At 40.3% G+C, this 19,146-nt stretch overlaps 2 long non-coding RNA genes across 3 annotated transcripts; one reads left to right on the top strand and one right to left on the bottom strand.

The window, feature by feature from the left end:
• Positions 1–4,951: 4,951 nt before the first annotated feature.
• Positions 4,952–9,928, bottom strand: LOC120442275. Its single transcript, XR_005614617.1, has 3 exons — positions 6,864–9,928; positions 6,606–6,737; positions 4,952–6,526 (listed from the first exon to the last, which is right to left on the bottom strand). It is a non-coding gene; the product is annotated as an uncharacterized LOC120442275 (long non-coding RNA).
• Positions 9,929–10,298: 370 nt separating this feature from the next.
• LOC120442276 lies at positions 10,299–17,684 on the top strand. Of its 2 annotated transcripts, XR_005614618.1 has the most exons (4): positions 10,299–11,892; positions 12,863–12,933; positions 15,172–15,350; positions 15,441–17,684. It is a non-coding gene; the product is annotated as an uncharacterized LOC120442276 (long non-coding RNA). The 2 variants fall into 2 exon arrangements; XR_005614619.1 differs by lacking the exon at positions 12,863–12,933.
• The last annotated feature ends 1,462 nt before the right edge of the window (positions 17,685–19,146 follow it).

The raw sequence follows: 19,146 nt of genomic DNA, 5'->3' as shown, positions 1-19,146 counted from the left end.
ACAAAGAACTAGATTGAGAGAGAGCATCTCTGGTCATACCAGTGGTCTCCAATTGGCCGAGAGCTATTGTCCTGCAGCTTTTAGATGCATCCTTGTTCCGACACACCTGAATCAAATGAATGGCTTGTTACCAGGCCTTTGCCAAACTTGATGGCATGCTGAAGAGGTCATTCAACATTTCATTCAGCTGTGCTGGAGTAGGAATGCCTCTAAGAGCTGCAACACAGTAGCTCTCTCGAGGACTGTAGTTGGAGACCTCTGGGTCAACATATGCTGTCATCATTTTCATTAACATTAAAGCATGACTTTGCAGAGAAACGGACAAAAGACCGTCTCCCTTCAGCAGAAGGATAAATTATATGGTTTGAAAATGCCATATGTCCCTATTTTCCTCCTCCCTGGCAAAGATCAGTCGGCATGTTCATGGCGTGCTCGGGTCTTTCTGGAATATGCTGAGCAAACCTAGGAGCAGCTGGAGAAGATTCAGCTTAAGTGGTTATTTTTGGCATCGCTGTGATTCTCATACGTGATACACTGATTTGGTGAGTAAATGTTTACTCTTATGCAAGCTTTTTTGTGTCTTCTCGCAGTTTAGCACCAGGTTTTGGCCTTGATAGCTAGCTAGTGTTAGCCCAGCTTTCGTATGACCGACGCTCTGTGTGCATGCCGCTGCCTCTCGGGTCATGTTGGTTAAAAAAAAATATAAATCCACAGCTATAAAAACCTTATGTAAAAGTCAGTGAAATTTACTGTTGCTTTGAAATGGAAATGTGAACTTAGTAATTACTAGATAAGAGACGAGATTAAACTTTCCCAGTGTTTTGCCAAAGTCCTTACCCCTGGCAAAAATTGTTTACCCTTTAATGAGAGCGCGCAGAGGATGAGGAGCTCAAAAGTTGAAAAACAACACACTCGTTTCCTAAATGCAATTTTATGACATTGTAATGTGCCTTAAGGACTATTTACCTTAAACTGTGCACTACAATAACCTGTTGGTAATAGTTTCTGCAGACAAAGACTTTGATACTATAATACTATGAAACCAGTCGTAATCATGTCAACACCTCGCTCCCCAGTGAATTTATCCTGGGTTTATCCTTCTATAATACACATTAGCGGTGGAGTGTATTTGCTAAATAAATCAGAGTATAACCAAGAACCACAGTGACCTTGGATTGGATTTCTTTATTTTAGACTTCTTAATTTAAGATCTGTACATATTTATTTGTGAGTATATGTGTACAGTGTGGGCCCTTAGCAAAAAATGTTTCAACTATGTACAAGCCAGAGGTGGGTTGAGTATCCAAAAATTGTACTCAAGAGTAGCATTACTTTAAAATATTATTACTTAAGTAAAAGTGGAAAAGTAGCCATCCAAAAAGTTAAGTAAGAATAAAAAAAAGTAGTTGGCAAAAAGGCTACTCAAGTACTGAGTAACTGGTTGTAATGTCAAATTTATGTTTTTAGTTTGTTTAAATAAATGCTCAAACAAAAATACACGACTGTACAAAATTCAGTATTTTCAAATAGAAGTAAACAAACAAAATAAGGCACAAGAACTCTAATTTCCAGATTTCAGTTTTTCACAACATAAAGCTTTTTTTAAGCAATACCCACAGTAAATATATTCAAATTTACAGCAGCCTCAGAAAACATTAGAACAAGGCAACTTCAACATATGTATGTAGACACTAAAGCTGATGTGCCAGAATGTCATATTAGAGGTGGTTCTTTTAAATACAAGGAGGGATGAAGTAAATCAGAAGCAAAGGACACAGAGATGCAACGGGTATAATCAGGAAAAGTTTATTCACCAAGGCAGACAGCAGGAATTAAAAAAACAAACAACAAAAAACACACATCTGTGCTAAAATTCCACAGGAATAGACAAACACAATTCTAACAAACTATAAAATGTTTGTCTACTAAAATATACTAAAGTATAAACAGTGGATTAACACAATGTTATATAAAAACACTAAAAACATGCAATGCAAACATCAGAATAAAACAATTAAAATAAAAACTACACTCACAAATAAACGCTAAATTCAGAATAAAACCAATTATAAAAGACAAATACAAATTTCCACAATGTGGATTTACATATGTGGATGTGCATGGCTCACTTTACCATAAATTGTTCCTTCACTCAGTGAAATGATGGTTAAGCTTCAGCAGCAGTTTGCTCTCAAGGTTCTTGCTGTGAAGCTGTGACTGTTTGGCAGTAAACAGGAGTCCTGCCTGACTAAAAAGTCTCTCACAGGCTGCAAATGCAGGAAGAGCTGTATTAACTTTGACTGACAGCTTCTTGATGTGAGGAAAGCTACGCAATAGATCCATACCTCCAGTGAATGGACATGAAAGGTACCTCTCCAGCTCCCCTGCTTCTGGAGTTCCTGACCCCATGGACCCAAAGAAGTCATCTTCATCAGATAGGCTGCTGTTTGTGCTGGCCTCACCCAACTCTGTGTGCAGCTGCAATCAGCTCAGGGTCTTTCATTATTTCTCCAAAACGTTTCTGGATCCCATCCCGCAGCGCATCAACAAGAGGTCTACACATTTTGCAAGATGACTCCAGCCTCCTCAGCTTCTCCAGCAGCTGGTAAAGTGTTAGCAGCAAGAAGCACATGTGCACAGATGATTCCCTTTGGAGGATGTTAAGGGCCATGTCCAGTGTTGGGGGAGTAACGGAATACATGTACCGCCGTTACGTATTTAAAATACAAAATATGAGTATCTGTATTCCGTCACAGTTACTGTTTAAAAGGGTGATATTCAGAATACAGTTACTTTGTTGAAATAGATGTATTACACAACGGTCTTTTCCTGTTTCATATGTTAGGCTGTCCCCTCTCTATTTTTGGTAATTCCACGCAGGTGGAAACCCAAACAAAACACGCATTAAGAGGCTCAAATGCCTGTGTCTCAATCTCGCGGCCCATGTCACCTCTACGTGCGGCCCGCATATTGACGTGAAGAAATATTTTTAAAAAAAAATTATTCACAAAAATTATTTAATATGAAGGCAATAGGCAGAGTGTTACAGGCATAGCCCTAAAGAATGTGGCCTGATGGGCAGTGTAGTCCGTGCTACAGGGAGACTGGACTGCCATACCCGTTATGTGTCTGTGCGCGCGAGGGAGGGAGAAAAGGGAGAGTTGAGTACGAGTTGCCATCGACCAGAAACGAGAGATGGAAGCATGTAAATATAATAACCGCTGCAGCCAAAAAGAGTGCCTGACGAGCCCAGTTGTAAGCTATTAAGAGTCGACTGTACACTGTTGTGTTTTCCTCCGAAACAATAAGTTCCATTGGAGCAGCCTTTCAACGCCTCTCTCTCTTGCAGCAAAGTTGACCCAGACAATGAAGTAAAGCTAGTTTTCGGCTACGAGCCCGACACAGAACCCGACGTATTGGCCAGAGGTCCCTGTACTATGGTTTGGAGCCGTGGACCTGTTTTATATAATGCGCGGAATAGTTTTCTATACGAGATCGCTGCAAAAAGTCCACCCTACCCTACTCATTTTATATTAAGAGTTAAAAATCTAGTTAGTATGGGTATGGCAAATAACCTTCAGTAATAGTAAAAAAGAATATCACACAGCAACAGTACATTCATGTAGTTGTAAAAAGCATGATAATATATGAAGTAATCCAAAGTATTCAGAATACGTTACTCTCATTGAGTAACGTAATGGAATACATTACAAAATACATTTTGGGGCATGTGTTCTGTAATCTGTAGTGGAATAGATTTTAAAAGTAACCTTCCCAACACTGGCCATGGCAACGGGCTTTACCACAGCAGTGTACTCAACAAAAAATCCCATTTCAGCAGGATTGAACCTAAAAAAAGGTGTAAAAACATAGAAGAAACTGCAACTTGCACTCACGTTCCACTGTTTCATAAGCCATGATTGAGCTGCTGGTTTTATTCCACAGAGCATGACATTTTGCGAAAGCAGACTGAGCTGGTCTCTTGTATGTATCATTGGTACTTCTGTAGCAGTGGCATCAACTGTTGATAAAAGATTGAGTAGATGACATTAGGGCTGCCACGATTAGTCGACTAGTCACGATTACGTCGACTATCAAAATCGTCGACGACTGATTTAATAGTCGACGCATCGTTTGAAGCTTTGTAAGATCACAAAAGACGCAGGAATAAGTAGTAGGATTTAAGAGTGTAATAACGGACTGAAACAGAAGATGGCAGCACTGCATGTACAAGGATGCCAGCTGCCGTTAAACCCCGAAGAAGAAGAAGCAGCAGTGTCCCAGAATTCATAGCGCGGCCCTGCTCAGTTTTCAACAATGGCGGCAGCTAGTTAGTTTTAATATTACTCTTATTAATCTTTCTGGGTCACAAAATAAACGTTTAACATATTTTCAGGCGAGAATGTAGCTGTGTAAACCTCAAATATTTGCTCAGTTTATCAAGACACCACATATTTCAAAAGCGCCCGACGCTGGAGACGTCTGTTACCCACTAGCTCGATAGCTAGCCGGGGCAAGGCTCACTAGAGCCCGTGAGAACACCGGACTCCCGGCAAATCGTTTTCAAACCCACCACTGTCTTTCGCTACTCAGGTTAAACATATATAAGTCAGTTAGATAACTTAAAAAATGTTATTGTTTGGCCTTTTTTTTGAGTATTTTATTTGTTCCTGAGTAAATCGGTTTGGCTGAGATTAAAGTTATAGTTTATACACGACTGAATAAACGTCAAGCAGACAACTGATTATCAGAAGTGTGAGATGTTCGAGAATATACTCCGGTGTCCCGTTATATTTTAGATAGCAAGGAGTTTATTAAACTTTACCGAAACAATCTGTAAATCTCATTAAATTTAATAAACTATCATCTTGTCTTTATTTTTAGTTAGCACATACCCTAAACACTTAAAACTGTAAGCTAATGTTATATAAGAGCAGATGCTGCTGGTGCAATAAGCTGTACGTTTTACGTCCAATGGATGCATGATCCGATTAGTCGACTAATCGCAAAAATAATCGGTGACTAGTCGACTATCAAAATAATCGTTTGTGGCAGCCCTAGATGACATGCACACTCTTGGTGCCTTGGAAGCTGGTAATCCAGACGTGTGATGTCATCCAAAAGAGCCGGAAAATGGGAAATGACGCAGGTTGAGTCGTCTTGCGTTTCACGAACTGCAACGTCAGGTTTTTTTTGTTTTTTTTGGCTGTTTTAGTGTGGACGCGCAACTCTTTGAAAACAACTGAAGAGGCTAGTGTGGACGCAGAGCGTTTTCAGACAAACGCCTTTTTCAAATCTATCCGGGCTAGCGTGGACATAGCTTAAAACAAACAGGATGTAAGTAACTAAATACAATAAAATAATCAAAATGTGCTCATACACCTTAAGTCACAGGCTGAGAGGCTGCCAAGTGCTGCAAAGCAGCAGCACACTCAAAAATGAGTCTCCTCTCAGCATCCAGTGCTTTATTGGGGCTAAAGAAGCCTCTTTTTTTTTTTTTTTTTTTTTTTTTTTTTTTTAAACCTTGGATCCAGCAATGTTGCCAGTGACATGATGCTCATTGACTGCAACATGTAGAGCTTCTCCTTTAATTGTCTCCTCAGACACTCAACCATGGTGGACCTCTCTGGAGTTAGGACAACTCCCATTTCCTCTTAATTTAGTGCATGGTGCAACATGGTTAGAAGTGGAATTACTTTGGATTCAGACACTCTTTTCCTCTGACAGCTCAGTGGTGGCATCATTAAATGGGGAGAGCATTTTGAGACATTCTGCCATAAGGTCATACTGTTCAGAGGATAGTGGGCAAATATCAGTGTGCAGGCCAGCTAACGATGCTCCAATAGGTTCCCTGAGCTCATGAATACATTGAAGCATTTGGAATGTGCTGTTCCAACATGTATCCACCTCTTGAATTAACTTCAGTGGAGGCCGGCCCATTTGCTCTTGCACCTCTGTCAGCCTCTCCTAAGAAAACAGCCAACACAAATTGATTAATTCAAGCTGTGTTATTGCAGCAGCTCCTTAAAGCAATAATGAAATAATGGAACAAACCTTAGCAGTTGCACTGCTCTTGAAATATCCCACGGTCCTCCTACAGGTGGTCTGGATCTCAGACAGCGCGGTGTGTTGATCAAGAGCTTTTTTTGACCATTAGGTTCAATGTATGCGCCACACAATTACTGTGATGCAAACAAAGCTCCTTTGCACAAGCACCCATGTTTGCTGCTCCATCAGTCACATAACATGTAACTTTGTCTGTAATTCCCCACTCTGACATGAGCGCTGCTGTTACTTGGGACAAATTGATAGCAGTATGTGCTTTAGGGAAGTGCTGAACACCTAACACTACAGAATGCAATGCAGTGTTAGAATCAATGACATGGCAGGTGACAGCTAGGAAACCCTCTGTGTTAATGGAGGTCCACATATCAGATGTCAAACTAACTACAGAAGCCTTTGCCACAGTCAGTTTTTCTTTTTGTTTGGACTCTTTGTATCTTTGGTCCACCATAGCTTTCAAAGCCTAAACAAAAGAAAGTACCGCTATTAATATGGAAATATAGGCAAACTGGAAACATGCTTCATATTTTTAAGATACACACCTGCCTTGTGGGGAGAACAGTTAAGGTTCAAAGCTTTAACAAGCTTTCTAAACCCACTGTCCTCCACAATAGTGAAGGGCTGGGAATCTATCACCATGTTGACCAATGCCTCATCCATATCATTCCTCTCCCCTGATAAAACAAACAAAACATTAAGAAATTACATATAGCAGTAATTACAACCCAAATATAAATGAATGACATGGGGAATGTAAATGTATCAAATGACTGTATCCTTGCAACCTAAAAAAAACTTACCTGAGCTTGGTCCACCTTGGATAGTCTCCTTGTTTTCACACAGGGCTCTGTAATGCCTCAGCATAGTTGAGGTGTTGTTGCTGTATCCAAGTTCTTTGGAGCACAACAAACACTTCACCTTTCAATAAACCAAAAGACAGAAATCAGATTATAGGATCTGTGGTGTGGTTTATTTATATTATGGTACTTATCATTTGTGATATTTATTACTGTGTGCATACCTTATTAGGAGAGATGAGATCAGTGTTGCCAGACAGGGGAAATCTTCTCTTCCTTGCTGGTTCCATCGAAGAAGAAATGCTCGAGTAACTATGTAACATGTACGTAATCCAATTCCACAAAACAATGTGATGGGGGAATCAGCTGTGTTTTGTTACCCATTTTATTTGGAAACTGGCGAGCCAGTTCCTGAATCAGTCATGTGGTACGGGCTGCCCGCGAGGCCTCGAACGTCACTGCATACGTAATCAAAGCAAGCCTCTGTACACACTTCACAAAAACTCCCCCGAGATTACCCGACACGCTTTGAAGCTTCGACACACAGGACACATCACTACCCAGACGGTCCTGATCCCCAAAGACAACCAAACTGTAGTTGCAAAAACCATCAAGCGCTACAATGAAACTGGCTCACATGAGGCCCATCCCAGGAAAGGAAGGCCAAGAGTCACCTCTGCTTTGTGTGTCACCTGTGCAGTGACAACCATTTCAGGTGACTACTTTATGAAGCTTACTGAGAAGGCAAAGGGTGTGCAAAGCAAAGGGTGGCTATTTTGAAGACTAAGACACAAAACCTCTTTTTATTTTATACTTTTTTCTTTACTATATGATCAGGTTAGGGTTCCATATGGGTTCGTTCATAGTTTTGATGCCTTCAGTGAGAATCTACAATGCAAGTAGCCATGAAAACAGAACTTTGAATGGGAAGGTGTCCAAACTTTTAACTGGTAGTGTACATTATAAGTACAATGTCAATTCTGAACATTCTGGTTTACACAATAACAAAGAAATATGACTCTTTTTTTTTGTTGTTGTTTTTGTTGTTGTTGTTGAAAGAATCAATTATTTATGTCACGTGACACATGTGAGTTACAGCCTTGCTTGATGAAGGTATATTTTTTGAAAATGCATTAACAGAGTATTGAATTTTAAGTCTTTTGAATAATATACCTAAACCAACAGGGAAATTGTGTAAAATATCCTGTGCCATGATCTAAAGAGTAATGTAACAGAGTATCATAGGAATAAAGGGCTTTTTAAGCAAATCACAAAATTGTTATTTTCTTTTTCTTTTTTTACATTTCTCTGCAACAGCTTGAGTATATCTTTGAGGTGATGATGCTGGAGGTGGTGCAGGGGGTAGCTTGTAAGGCTGTTGCTGCTGTCACTGGTAGTACTGTTGCTTCTACAGTTTGTGCTGTAGATTACTTAGGAGTAGTTGATGCTGGTGGTGCTACAACCTGGGGAGTAGTTGCTGGTGGAGTTGTAGCTTTTGGATCGAGGTCTGCTGCTGTGGTCTGTGAGGCTGGGTCTGCTGCTGTTTGTGATTTGGCTTGTGGACCTGCAGCGCGTGCTGGTTCTGGTGGCGTTTTCTTCCTTTGCTGTAGCTTCTGACCCCTGGATCTGATACTATTGTTGCTTTTAAGGTGGTGATGTAGCATGCATTCAAACTGTTCTGCCTGTGCATCAAAAACTTACTAAGGTGCTTTGCGTAGGATTTTCCTGTAGTCTGTCACAGACAGAAAGACCATGTAATGTTCTGGGATTTCATATGGATAACGAGCCTCTCTGCCAAAAATCAGGTAATGGGGTGAGTATTTCAGTGGTCATTTGCTTTTTTGTTCTGAGACCAAACATCACAACATCCAGATAGTCATCCCATGTTTCTGGATGGTCACCAACAACCTTACAGAGGGCTCTGGCAATAAAAGCATATGCAAAACATTCATATGAAAGATCATTTTCCTTTTTTCTTTTTTTTTTTTAAATGTCATACCTTTAATGTTTTAGTGGAAGGGAACCCCATAAAACTAATGTTTTACGTGTTAAGCTGGATGTACCCAAAGTATCAGGCTTTGGTGTGGTCTATTACAGAATATAACAAAGAATTTACCTCTGGATGGTGCCATTCATTCTCTCTACTGAGCCATTTGTTTGTGGGTGATATGGGGAGCAGAGGTTTCTTCTGTGTAACATTCTGCATAACCTTTTGAGCTGCAACAGCAAGTCAAATATACTGACTAAGTACATTACAAGAAGATTTGAAATATACAGCAGTCATAAAAATATCAAACAGATTTATAAAAACCAGAAGTAGAAGCTTAAAGACGTATATAATTTTTTTTAAAGTGTTACATGCCAATAACAATTTTTGCCAAAGACTGAAGTACTTACTGAATTGACAAATTCTTTTCCTTGCTCACTAAGAACCCTGTTAGGTGCTTCAAACTGATGGACAAATTTGATCAGTTTGTCACTTCCTTTGCTGATTTAGACTTCAGTGGGGATCCGTGTTGGTATTTTGAAGTAGCCAATGAAAACACAAATGTACTGATGTCCCCTTTTGGTTTCTAAGTTTCCCAAGAAGGTCCATTCCAACCAATTGAAATGGCTGAGAAATCTTAACTAGAAAAACATACGTTAATAATAATGAAATTACACAGAACGCTAATCTCCTATTCTTATTTTTGAAGTACACAATCAGTAGGTAGGTTTCTAAACAATCAAAACATTCTGTGATTAAACGTGATTATTTTCTATGGTTGATGACTCCCTTTATGGGAATGTATTATTTTTGTTGTTTTTTGTTTTTAATTGTTGCAGCACTTGCTTGGCAAACTGCACACTGGGAACCCTGATCTAAAACAAAAGCAATTAAGAAACGCACCAGTTACAGTCAGTCCGACCTGTGGCCCTTTGCTGCATGTCTTCCTTCCATGTCTTCTATCCGCTTTCCTGTCTGTCTTCACTATCGCTACCCAATAAAGGCAAAATGCCAAAAAATATATTTTTTTTGTGTGTGTGTGTGTGTGTGTGTGTGTGTGTGTGTGTGTGTGTGTGTGTGTGTGTGTGTGTGTGTGTGTGTGTGTGTGTGTGTGTGTGTGTGTGTGTGTGTGTGTGTGTGTGTGTGTGTGTGTGTGTGTGTGTGTGTGTGTGTGTGTGTGTGTGTGTGTGTGTGTGTGTGTGTGTGTGTGTATAAAGATAACAGAGTTATTCTCAGAACTCAGAGCTGAGGTTCCCCTTTTCTAAGTCTGTATCTTCCAAACCAGAAAGAGGAAGCTGCAAGTTGTTTATCACAGAAGAGTTCATGTCAAAAGTTACTAGGTGAAAAGTCACATAGACATGTGCTTAATGATAAAATAAAAAGATACATTTCATATAGCTGATCACATTATACAATATTCTCTTTTGACATTCCCTCCTGTTGATCACGAAATGAAATGTACAATTCATCAGTGAGTAACTACTTGTCTTTCACATTCTCAGTTACTACATCATTAGTTACACTTCATCTTCATCTAACAAATAGGAAAAGAAGTCTTCATGATCTTCATCGGTTTTGGTACATCTGCGTATGCTGTGAGTGACAAACTTATCATCTGTGAAATTACGGCTTTAAACAAGGAATAACTCAAATAAAGAAAAATAAAATCAGGAAAAGTCCAACGACAATCAACAGTCTCTTTAAAACTTGTTAAAGTTGAGCGCTTCTTCCTGGATGAGGATGTTGATGTTGTTGTGCACTTTACAAAAGTCATTCTCAGGGTGTTTCCCATATATGGTTGTGCTAATACGCTCGGCATGTGCGAGCAAACATAACAGTCTTTCTCTGCAGTTCTGTTAAACGCGTATCTGTACCAGGCATAGTCCATCTCTTTTCTCGGCTCGTGTATTGTTGTCTTCCTTCTTCCTGGGTGGATAGTGTGATGAGCAGAGCCGTTGCCAGTAGTGAGACACCAGTTACCACCTGAGAACACTACATTTTACTTAAGGCATTTAGGTCATTTCTATTTTTTTCAAAGAACCCACACATCTTACATATTTCAAACTTTTAAGTTAGGAAAAAACTTTGCATTGCTCACAGCTCATAGCTCACAGCTCTAAAACCAGACATTAGTAAATCATATGCCTAATCATTATGTGTCATTGTGATCCACAAGTATGATCACAAATTTGTGATCAAAAAGTTTAAGCTGAAGTAATGAGTGCTGGATAGCAAATAAATAAGTGTGTGTGTGTGTGTATACGTGTGTATACGTGTGTATATATGAGATGGCATTGTTTAACGAGATTGGGGTCTCAACAGTTGAGTTGGCTGAGCATGGTGTAGCATCTCAGCATGTTCCCCTGTTGCCAGATCAAGCTATAGCACCATCTGTGTCTACGCCTGTTGCTCAGGAACTGCCTGAGGGCACTGCCGACGACACTGCCTCATTTTGAGCCACTCTCGATACAGTTCTTTTTGGGTTCAAAGCAGGATGCTAGGCTACGAGTTCATCTGGCTCATCTCCAGCTGGAGAGAGAAAAATGCGAAAGGGAGTTTCATCTGAAGGAGGAGTTGGAACTTAGGCGTTTAGGGGCAGAGCTGGCCAGAGCCAGGGAGATTGAGCTGAAAAACGTGAAAGCAGAGACAACTTTTAAGATGTAACATTTAGAACTCCAACAGGTTTCCCTTCTTACGACTGCCACCATTCCACAGCCACGGGCAGCGTTTGATGTAGGAGAAAGGTTGGCTAGTTGAAAAAAGTTGGTTGATGTGGCACATTGACTTCTGAAGAAATTTTAGATTGCACTCATCAGAAAAGTTGCCAACCCCTGCTATAGAGTTTAATTTGACTGTATGAGATTAACATTCAGTTTCTATGTTGTCAGCTATAATGGCTGGACAGCCTTTAAGAATCAAATCAGCTTCTAAATAATTTGCTGGTTTTTCCTCTTCTTGTTTTTTACTTTCTTTGAGGCTCTGGTGACTCTGTAGACTCTTGAGTCTAGAAAAGCAGCTGTTGGACAGAAAGATGTCAACTGAGTGGTAAGTATTTTGCTCTTCCAATATATTGTTAATCTTCAGTGTGGGAAACAAGATATTTAGTAAGTAGTAAGGAAATAAAATTTATTAATAACTTAATTTATAACTTAATATTTTGTTGCACAACCTTTTGAGGCAATCACTGCAATCAAACGATTCCTGTACATTATGCAGCATTATTCAACATTATGCACTCCATACTGTACATTAATGCCACTGTTTTGCACATACCAACCTCTGTATATTTTATATATCTTATTTTATTGTTTACTCTATTTCATTTGTAAAACATGTGTGTATATATATACACACACACACACACACACACACACACACACACACACACACACACACACACACACACACACACACACACACACACACACACACACACACACACACACGTAGAAAAACATATTTAGTATACACATTCAGTAATGTATATACCTTTATATATGGTACATATATTTATTACTTTTTAGATTAACCATTTTTATATTTTGCTTGTTGCACGTTATTGTATTTTGCACAACTCTGTTGCTTGTGAAGCTTGCACACAAGAATTTCACTCGCATGTACTGTACCAGTGTACCTGCACATGTGACGTGACAATAAAGGTGATTTGATTTGTAACTGTCAATGAGACTTCTGCACCGCTCAGCAGGTATTTTGGCCCACTCATGAGCAAACTGCTCCAGTGTTTTCCGGTTTGAAGGGCGCCTTTTCCAGACAGCATGTTTCAGCTCCTTCCAAAGATGCTCAATAGGATTGAGGTCAGGGCTCCAAGAAGGCGACTTTAAAATAGTCCAATGTTTTCCTCTTGGACATTCTTGGGTGTTTTTAGCTGTACGTTTTGAGTCATTGTCCTGTTGCAAAGACCCATGACCTCTGACTGAGACCAAGCTTTCTGACGCTGGCCAACACATTTCTCTAGAATCCCTTGATGGTCTTGACATTTCATTGTACCCTGCAGATTCAAGACACCCTGTGCCAGATGCAGCAAAGCAGCCCCAGAACATAACAGAGCCTCCTCCATGTTTCACAGTAAGGAAAGTGTTCTTTTCTTGATATGCTTCATTTTTCCTTCTGTGAACATAGAGCTGATGTGCCTTGGCAAATAGTCTCATCTGTCCATAGGACATTCTCCCAGAAGCTTTGTGGCTTGTCAACATGTAGTTTGGCATATTCCAGTCTTCTCGGTTATCTCCCATGTAGTCCACTTTGGCTCAAACAACAGATGGTGTGATCTGACACTGATGTGCTTTGACCATGAAGTTCACCTTGGATCTCTTTAGAAGTCTTTCTGGGCTCTTGTTACCATTCAGATTATCCATCTCTTTGATTTGTCATCAATTTTCCTCCTGCGGCCACATCCAGGGAGGTTTGCAACAGTCCCATTAATCTTAAATTTCTGAATAATATGTGCAACTGTAGTCACAGGAACATCTAGCTTCTTGGAAGATGGTCTTATAGCCTTTACCTTTAACATGCTTGTCTATGATTATCTTATCTCCTGAGACATCTTTCCTTTCGCTTCCTCTGGTCCATGTTTAGTGTGGTAATAATTCATTTCAAGATTTTAGACACCTGTGATGCTATTTGGTGGACACACATTGTATTAACATGTCCCCTTGGTCACATTATTTTCAGTCTTTTGTAAGGGTACCATCATTTTTGTCTAGGCCTGTTCCATGTGTTTATTTTTTAAATAATTCTGTTGAAGCATGGTTGAACAGAATTGCTCTTGACGAAGGCGGTCGCATTTTTCTCCTCTCCTCCTCCTCCTCCTCCTCTCCCTTAGCTTCCCTGCTTAGCCTCTTATGTCCTTGTCTAGTCTCGTGTTTTTTGTATTACTTTCCCTGGAACAATCTCTCACAGTCTGTTTTCTAAAACCTAAAAGAGGAATCATGGATTTGATCAACTGGTCTCTGAATGCAATTGACACGCCTTTCTCAACGAGAAGTCTGGGCTTGGGTGAGCCTGAGTGCTGAAGATTTCTACCTATTCGGAACCATGGTAACAGGGTTCTGGCTGATCGGAGCTGGCTTGGCCCTGGCTTATCGAAGAATTAAGAAAGCGGAACCGGCTGTTCAAACCTCCACAAGGCTGCCCGCTGGGATTGAAACGATGGGACGAGGCGTGAGTTTCTCAAAATGGGCTCATTGAGTGCAGCACGGATAAGATCTTGGAAAGGCTACGGCTGCTGTGAATACTCAGAATAAGATCTCTGAGTGTAGACTGGATTACATCTTGGAAGGGCTAGCTCGGAATAACATCTGTGAGCGCAAATTGGATGACATCTCGGGGAGGCACACTGTCGTGAGTTTTTCAGAATCGGCTCCTTGAGCACAAGAATGACAACATCACAGAACATAAGTATGGCGAAGCTCGCGCATGCTCTCCAACGGGAGATTGAGAGACCAGTGTTGGACTGTAGAACTGCTTTGAAATTCATATAAGCTGTTCGCACTAAAGTAAAAAGCACCATCACTTCATGCGGATACCTTCTCGGCGCCAGCTGCGGTCGCAAGGCTGGAGCTGTACAACAACACCCTGATTACAGACTGTGTTTAGTCTGTTCCTTCCCATTCCATGCAAGGCCACCTGGGTTGGCTGGAAGACTGTTTACTTAGCCTGGCAGGGCGAAGGACACTGTCTCAGCTGAACTCTGGACACGCACACACATACATATACACTGATATGCACACACTCATCCCCCCCTCCCTTTCCAAACGCCTTCGACGCTTATTCCCTTCCGATGCTGACGGTGGATCAAGGAGACCAGCGCATAGGCTGCAAGCCCGGATGTACTGTCTAAATCGGCTGTCTCTCACCCTTTACCCACCCCTGTTGCTTGTCATGTGTTTCTTTGGTGTATTAAGAGTTTTTTTCATGTGCTATGTGCAGAGGTGTTTTTTTTCTGTTCTCAAACTGATCTCCCTGTTGGAGCTCAGTCTGGGGGGAGTTATTTTTTTCTCCTTATCTTTCCTCGTGTGGTGCTTTTTCCATGTTATACCTCTCTGACCTGTCTTCCCCATGTGATGTTTTGTGTAATGTATGTATGGTCGGAGGGTAAGATGGCGCCGCCATTGCGTGCAATAGGTCGGCAGCCTTATGAAATTTCCCCCTTGTGGGACTAATAAAGGTATATCAATCAATCAATCAATCAATCAAAAGCAATGTCTGACTTTCATTGGTTAACATTCATAGAATTGTTGTTATTACTTTTGTCAGAATAGTGAGTTCAGTGACCATTGTGACTTTTTCTTTCATTGACCGAAGGGTGCCAGCAGTTTTGTCCACGTGTGTATGTCCCACTGGGAGGAGTTCCCCTGGATAAAGCTGGAGGTGGTGGCTGGGCAGAGAGAGTTCTGGGCTTCTCTGCTTGGGTCCCAGAGGCAGGATCCTGACTGCAGATAAATGGAACAGTGCAATGATTCAGCTTGATTGTCTATCTTGAGGTCTGTTCTGTAGCAAATGCAGGAAATAAAATGTTTTAAGAAGAGCAAATATAACCTGGTGTTCTAAAGAATATGATTGTTTCCTTGTAGGATACCAGGAGAGACGAGCCCTCCGTCACAGATGGTGTGTTCAGTGAAGAAAGTCACCTGCAGATTCAAGACCATTGCATCTCTATCCCACATTCACTGCCACTGTACATAAGGGAAGTTGAACTTTCTTCAACCACTGCATTTTCATCATCTTAATCCATGAGTCATTCAGGCAGTAATGCCTGGACTGAGCAGGACTGCTTAAACTTGGGTTCAAAATAATTCAATCTAAAACTTTGGTTTTGTTTTTTTTGTAAGGTTATTAAAGTTTTAAATTGTTTAACAAATAAATATGAAAATTTAATTTGATAATATTTGAAGTATAATTAAATAACACAAGCTACAATAGTGGGAATATACTTGTTTGTCATTACAGTGTCCAGTATGTTGGCTAATAAATAGTTTTTGCATTTGAAAATAAAAGTTGAGCTGATTTCAGCTGCATCACAAAATGTGTTTTATTATTTTTTTTAATCATACTTGCATACATTGTTTATTGATTAGGTGTTGTACTAGAAAGCTCTTGTTCAAGGATGACAAAATGTAATGTGATTTAGTTGCATTATGATTTGTATGCAAGTAAAATTAAATTGCAAGTTACCACAAATTGTTTTTAATGTAGTTAAACTTAATGTTTATTTCAGTGGATAAACATTTAATGTCTCATTCAGGAAATTTGGGGGGGGTGGCCAGTTTAGTGGCGACCCTGTCATCAAGATATATTCTGGCAAAATTGAGAGGAGCCTTTATGTTCCTTTTGCTTAGCGATGGTTTTCGTCTTGGAACTCTGCCATGCAGGCCATTTTTGCCCAGTCTTTCTTATATTGGAGTTATATTGCAAGTGAGGCCTGCAGTTCTTTGGAGGTTGTTCTGGGGTTTTTTTTGTGAACTCTTCAATGAGTAGTTGCTGTGCTCTTGGGAGTAATTTTGGAAGGGCGGTCACTCCTGGCAAGGTTAATCACTGTTCCAAGTTTTCTCATTTGTTCCTGAATTTCCTTGGATTGTGGCATGATGTCTGGCTTTTGAGGATCTTTTGGTCTACTCCACTTTGTCAGGCAAGTTATATTAAAGTGATTTAGCAACCACAATGCCTTAGAAATGGCAAATGGCAAACCACAGCCCTCACTGGTTTGCTGTGCTGCCTGTGGACACTCAAATTGCTCAGAAGACATGCATATTTTTCCCACTGATCACAAAAAGAGAAAGGAATAGTTGGCTCGAGTCAGTAGGAGTGACCTTAAACTGACAAAAGATTACAACAGAAAAGTATTTGAGGTAAAATCGTAACAATGCATTTGCACTTTTCACAAAGATCACACCACTGGGAAGATTGATTAAAAGGTAAATTAAAAACCATTTCAGGAAATGTTTACTTTATTGTTTTTACGTGGTTGGAAATCCTTTAACCACACAGGTGGAGTAGCAACTCTTGCACTTCTTTGAACCAATAGTCTTTTTTTTTCTGGCTTTGCTGTTCTGAGTGGGATGTCTGGCAGCATACATTAGTACTTCCTCCAATCTGCTTCTCAACAGTCAACAAACAGGTGGTATAAACTTTGAAGAGCATCTTTTCTGCTTGGCACAAAGACACAGCTCAGATTTGGACTCATTAGACCAAAGCACAGATTTCCACTGGTCTAATGTCCATTCCTTGTGTTTCTTGGCCCAAACAAATCTCCTCTGCTTGCTTTTCCTTTGTATTGGTTTCTTAGCAGCTATCTGACCATAAAGGTCTGATTTGCGCAGTCTTCTCTGAACAATTGATATAGAGATGTCTGGTACTGGAACTCTGTGTGGCATTTATCTGGGCGTTGAGGTGCTGTTAACTTGCGATTTGTGGGGCTAGTGACTCAGATGAATTTCTCGTCAGCAGCAGAGGTGACTCTTGGTCTTCCTTTTCTGGAGTGGTCCTCATTTGAGCCAGTTTCATCATAGTGCTTGATGGTTTTTGCAACTACGCATTCAAAGTTTTAGCAATTTTCAGGCCGACTGACCTTTAGTTCTTAAAATAATGATGGACTGTCATTTCTCTGTACTTTGCTGATTGGTTCTTGCCATAATATGAATTCTAACAGTTGTCACATAGGTTGGTACATAGCTGACAGCCCTGACTTCTGCACAACAAAACTGATTGTCCCAACCCCATTAAGAAGGCAAGAAATTCCCCAAATGAACCCTGACAAGACACACCTGTGAAGTGAAAACCATTTCATGTGACTACACCATGAAGCTTATTGAGAGAAGGCAAAGTTTGCAGCGCTGTCAACAAAGTAAAGGGTGCCAAAAATATATATCTATACAACATATCTATGTATACATGTATATGTGGGCAAGAGAATTAAAACACAGTTGTTAGGCTTCACTTCACAGTCAGTGTTTCAGTAGTTTTCCTCTTTTTCACCCAAAAATATTTGTGTTAAACTGTCAACCAATGTTCCCTCTAAGCTGCGCACGTGCGCAATTGCGCACTGCTGGCACGGTCTCTGCGCACAGAAAATCTGTGCTGCGCACAAAAAAAATCTAACCTGAATTGAAATTAAAATTAAAACTTTAACAATTCTGTTTTGCAGTGTTAGTCAGTAAGTGACTGCCTGCTCCTGTATGGGATTAGAACGATGCCACCTTATCCCATAGTCCCGCCAATAACGCGATTCACATTCGTATATACGCAGCCAATCAACGTCGTTGACAGGCTATGACAGCGTCCTTATGTGCCGACACCGGTGTTTTAGCTAGCAAAGCGGCGTGGCTGATGTGGAGTGAAGCCACATTAATGACAACGTGTACAACCATTGGAGATGTGAGCAGGACAGACGGAACAATTGACGGAAAAAGTGTGGACTTTATACCAGTTTTTAAATTGTGTTGATAGGCCACGTAAAACCAGAGTTATGATAAAAATATCTGCAATGTTTGGTTTTCTTCCTGAATACTATCGTTGTTTATATTTACTGCGGGAAGAAACTGTAAAAACGGCGTTTTATAAGAAAAAAAGGCTCGAAAGCACTCTCCGCCTGTGAGCAAAACCAAAACCAAAAAACCCCCACCCTTTCCTATTGGTCGAAAAAAGTACCGTGTCGACCAATCAAAAAATGATATGGCAACGTGGCATCTAGTTGTTAAGAAACGGGGGGAAGTTTTAGGAGTGACGGCGGTGTTCTGAGATGTGAGAGATTTGAGACGTTTAGCGCAAATATTGTGTAGTTAGTGTGTAGTGTACTCAATAGTTTTGTTGTGTGTGTCAGAACAATGAGGCGGCTGCTGAATGTTACAGGTGTTAGTCAAAGGAGTTTGCAAAGAAAAAAGCGTCTGGACAGACGCTTTTTTCTTTGCAAACTCCTTTGACTACGATGACCTGGATGACTGAGAATCTTCACAGACATGTTACAGGTTTTACAGCAGTGATACATCTCCTGTTGTCAGGCCTGCAGGTATCAGGCTGGTGTTCTCCTTTATCTCATAGTGGACAGAAATAATTTTTTGGAGTGGCACAAATAATTTGTGTGGCATCAGATTTGATGCAGAACAGCTGATTGTTCTGTAAATAGTTTGAAATGTTTATTTAAAAACGCCTTGGCTGCATTAAAAAAAAAATAGCTGCAAAAAACTTTGTTGTTTGCCAAACTGAGTTACTTTTTTTGAAGTAGTAACTATATAATTAATTGCCCAACATTGGTCATTATATACTGTATTTGGCAGACAGAGT

Source organism: Oreochromis aureus, linkage group 10 (genome assembly GCF_013358895.1).
Source record: "Oreochromis aureus strain Israel breed Guangdong linkage group 10, ZZ_aureus, whole genome shotgun sequence".
Classification (NCBI taxonomy): Eukaryota; Metazoa; Chordata; class Actinopteri; order Cichliformes; family Cichlidae; genus Oreochromis; species Oreochromis aureus.
This window is presented reverse-complemented; position numbering and strand designations above follow the sequence as displayed.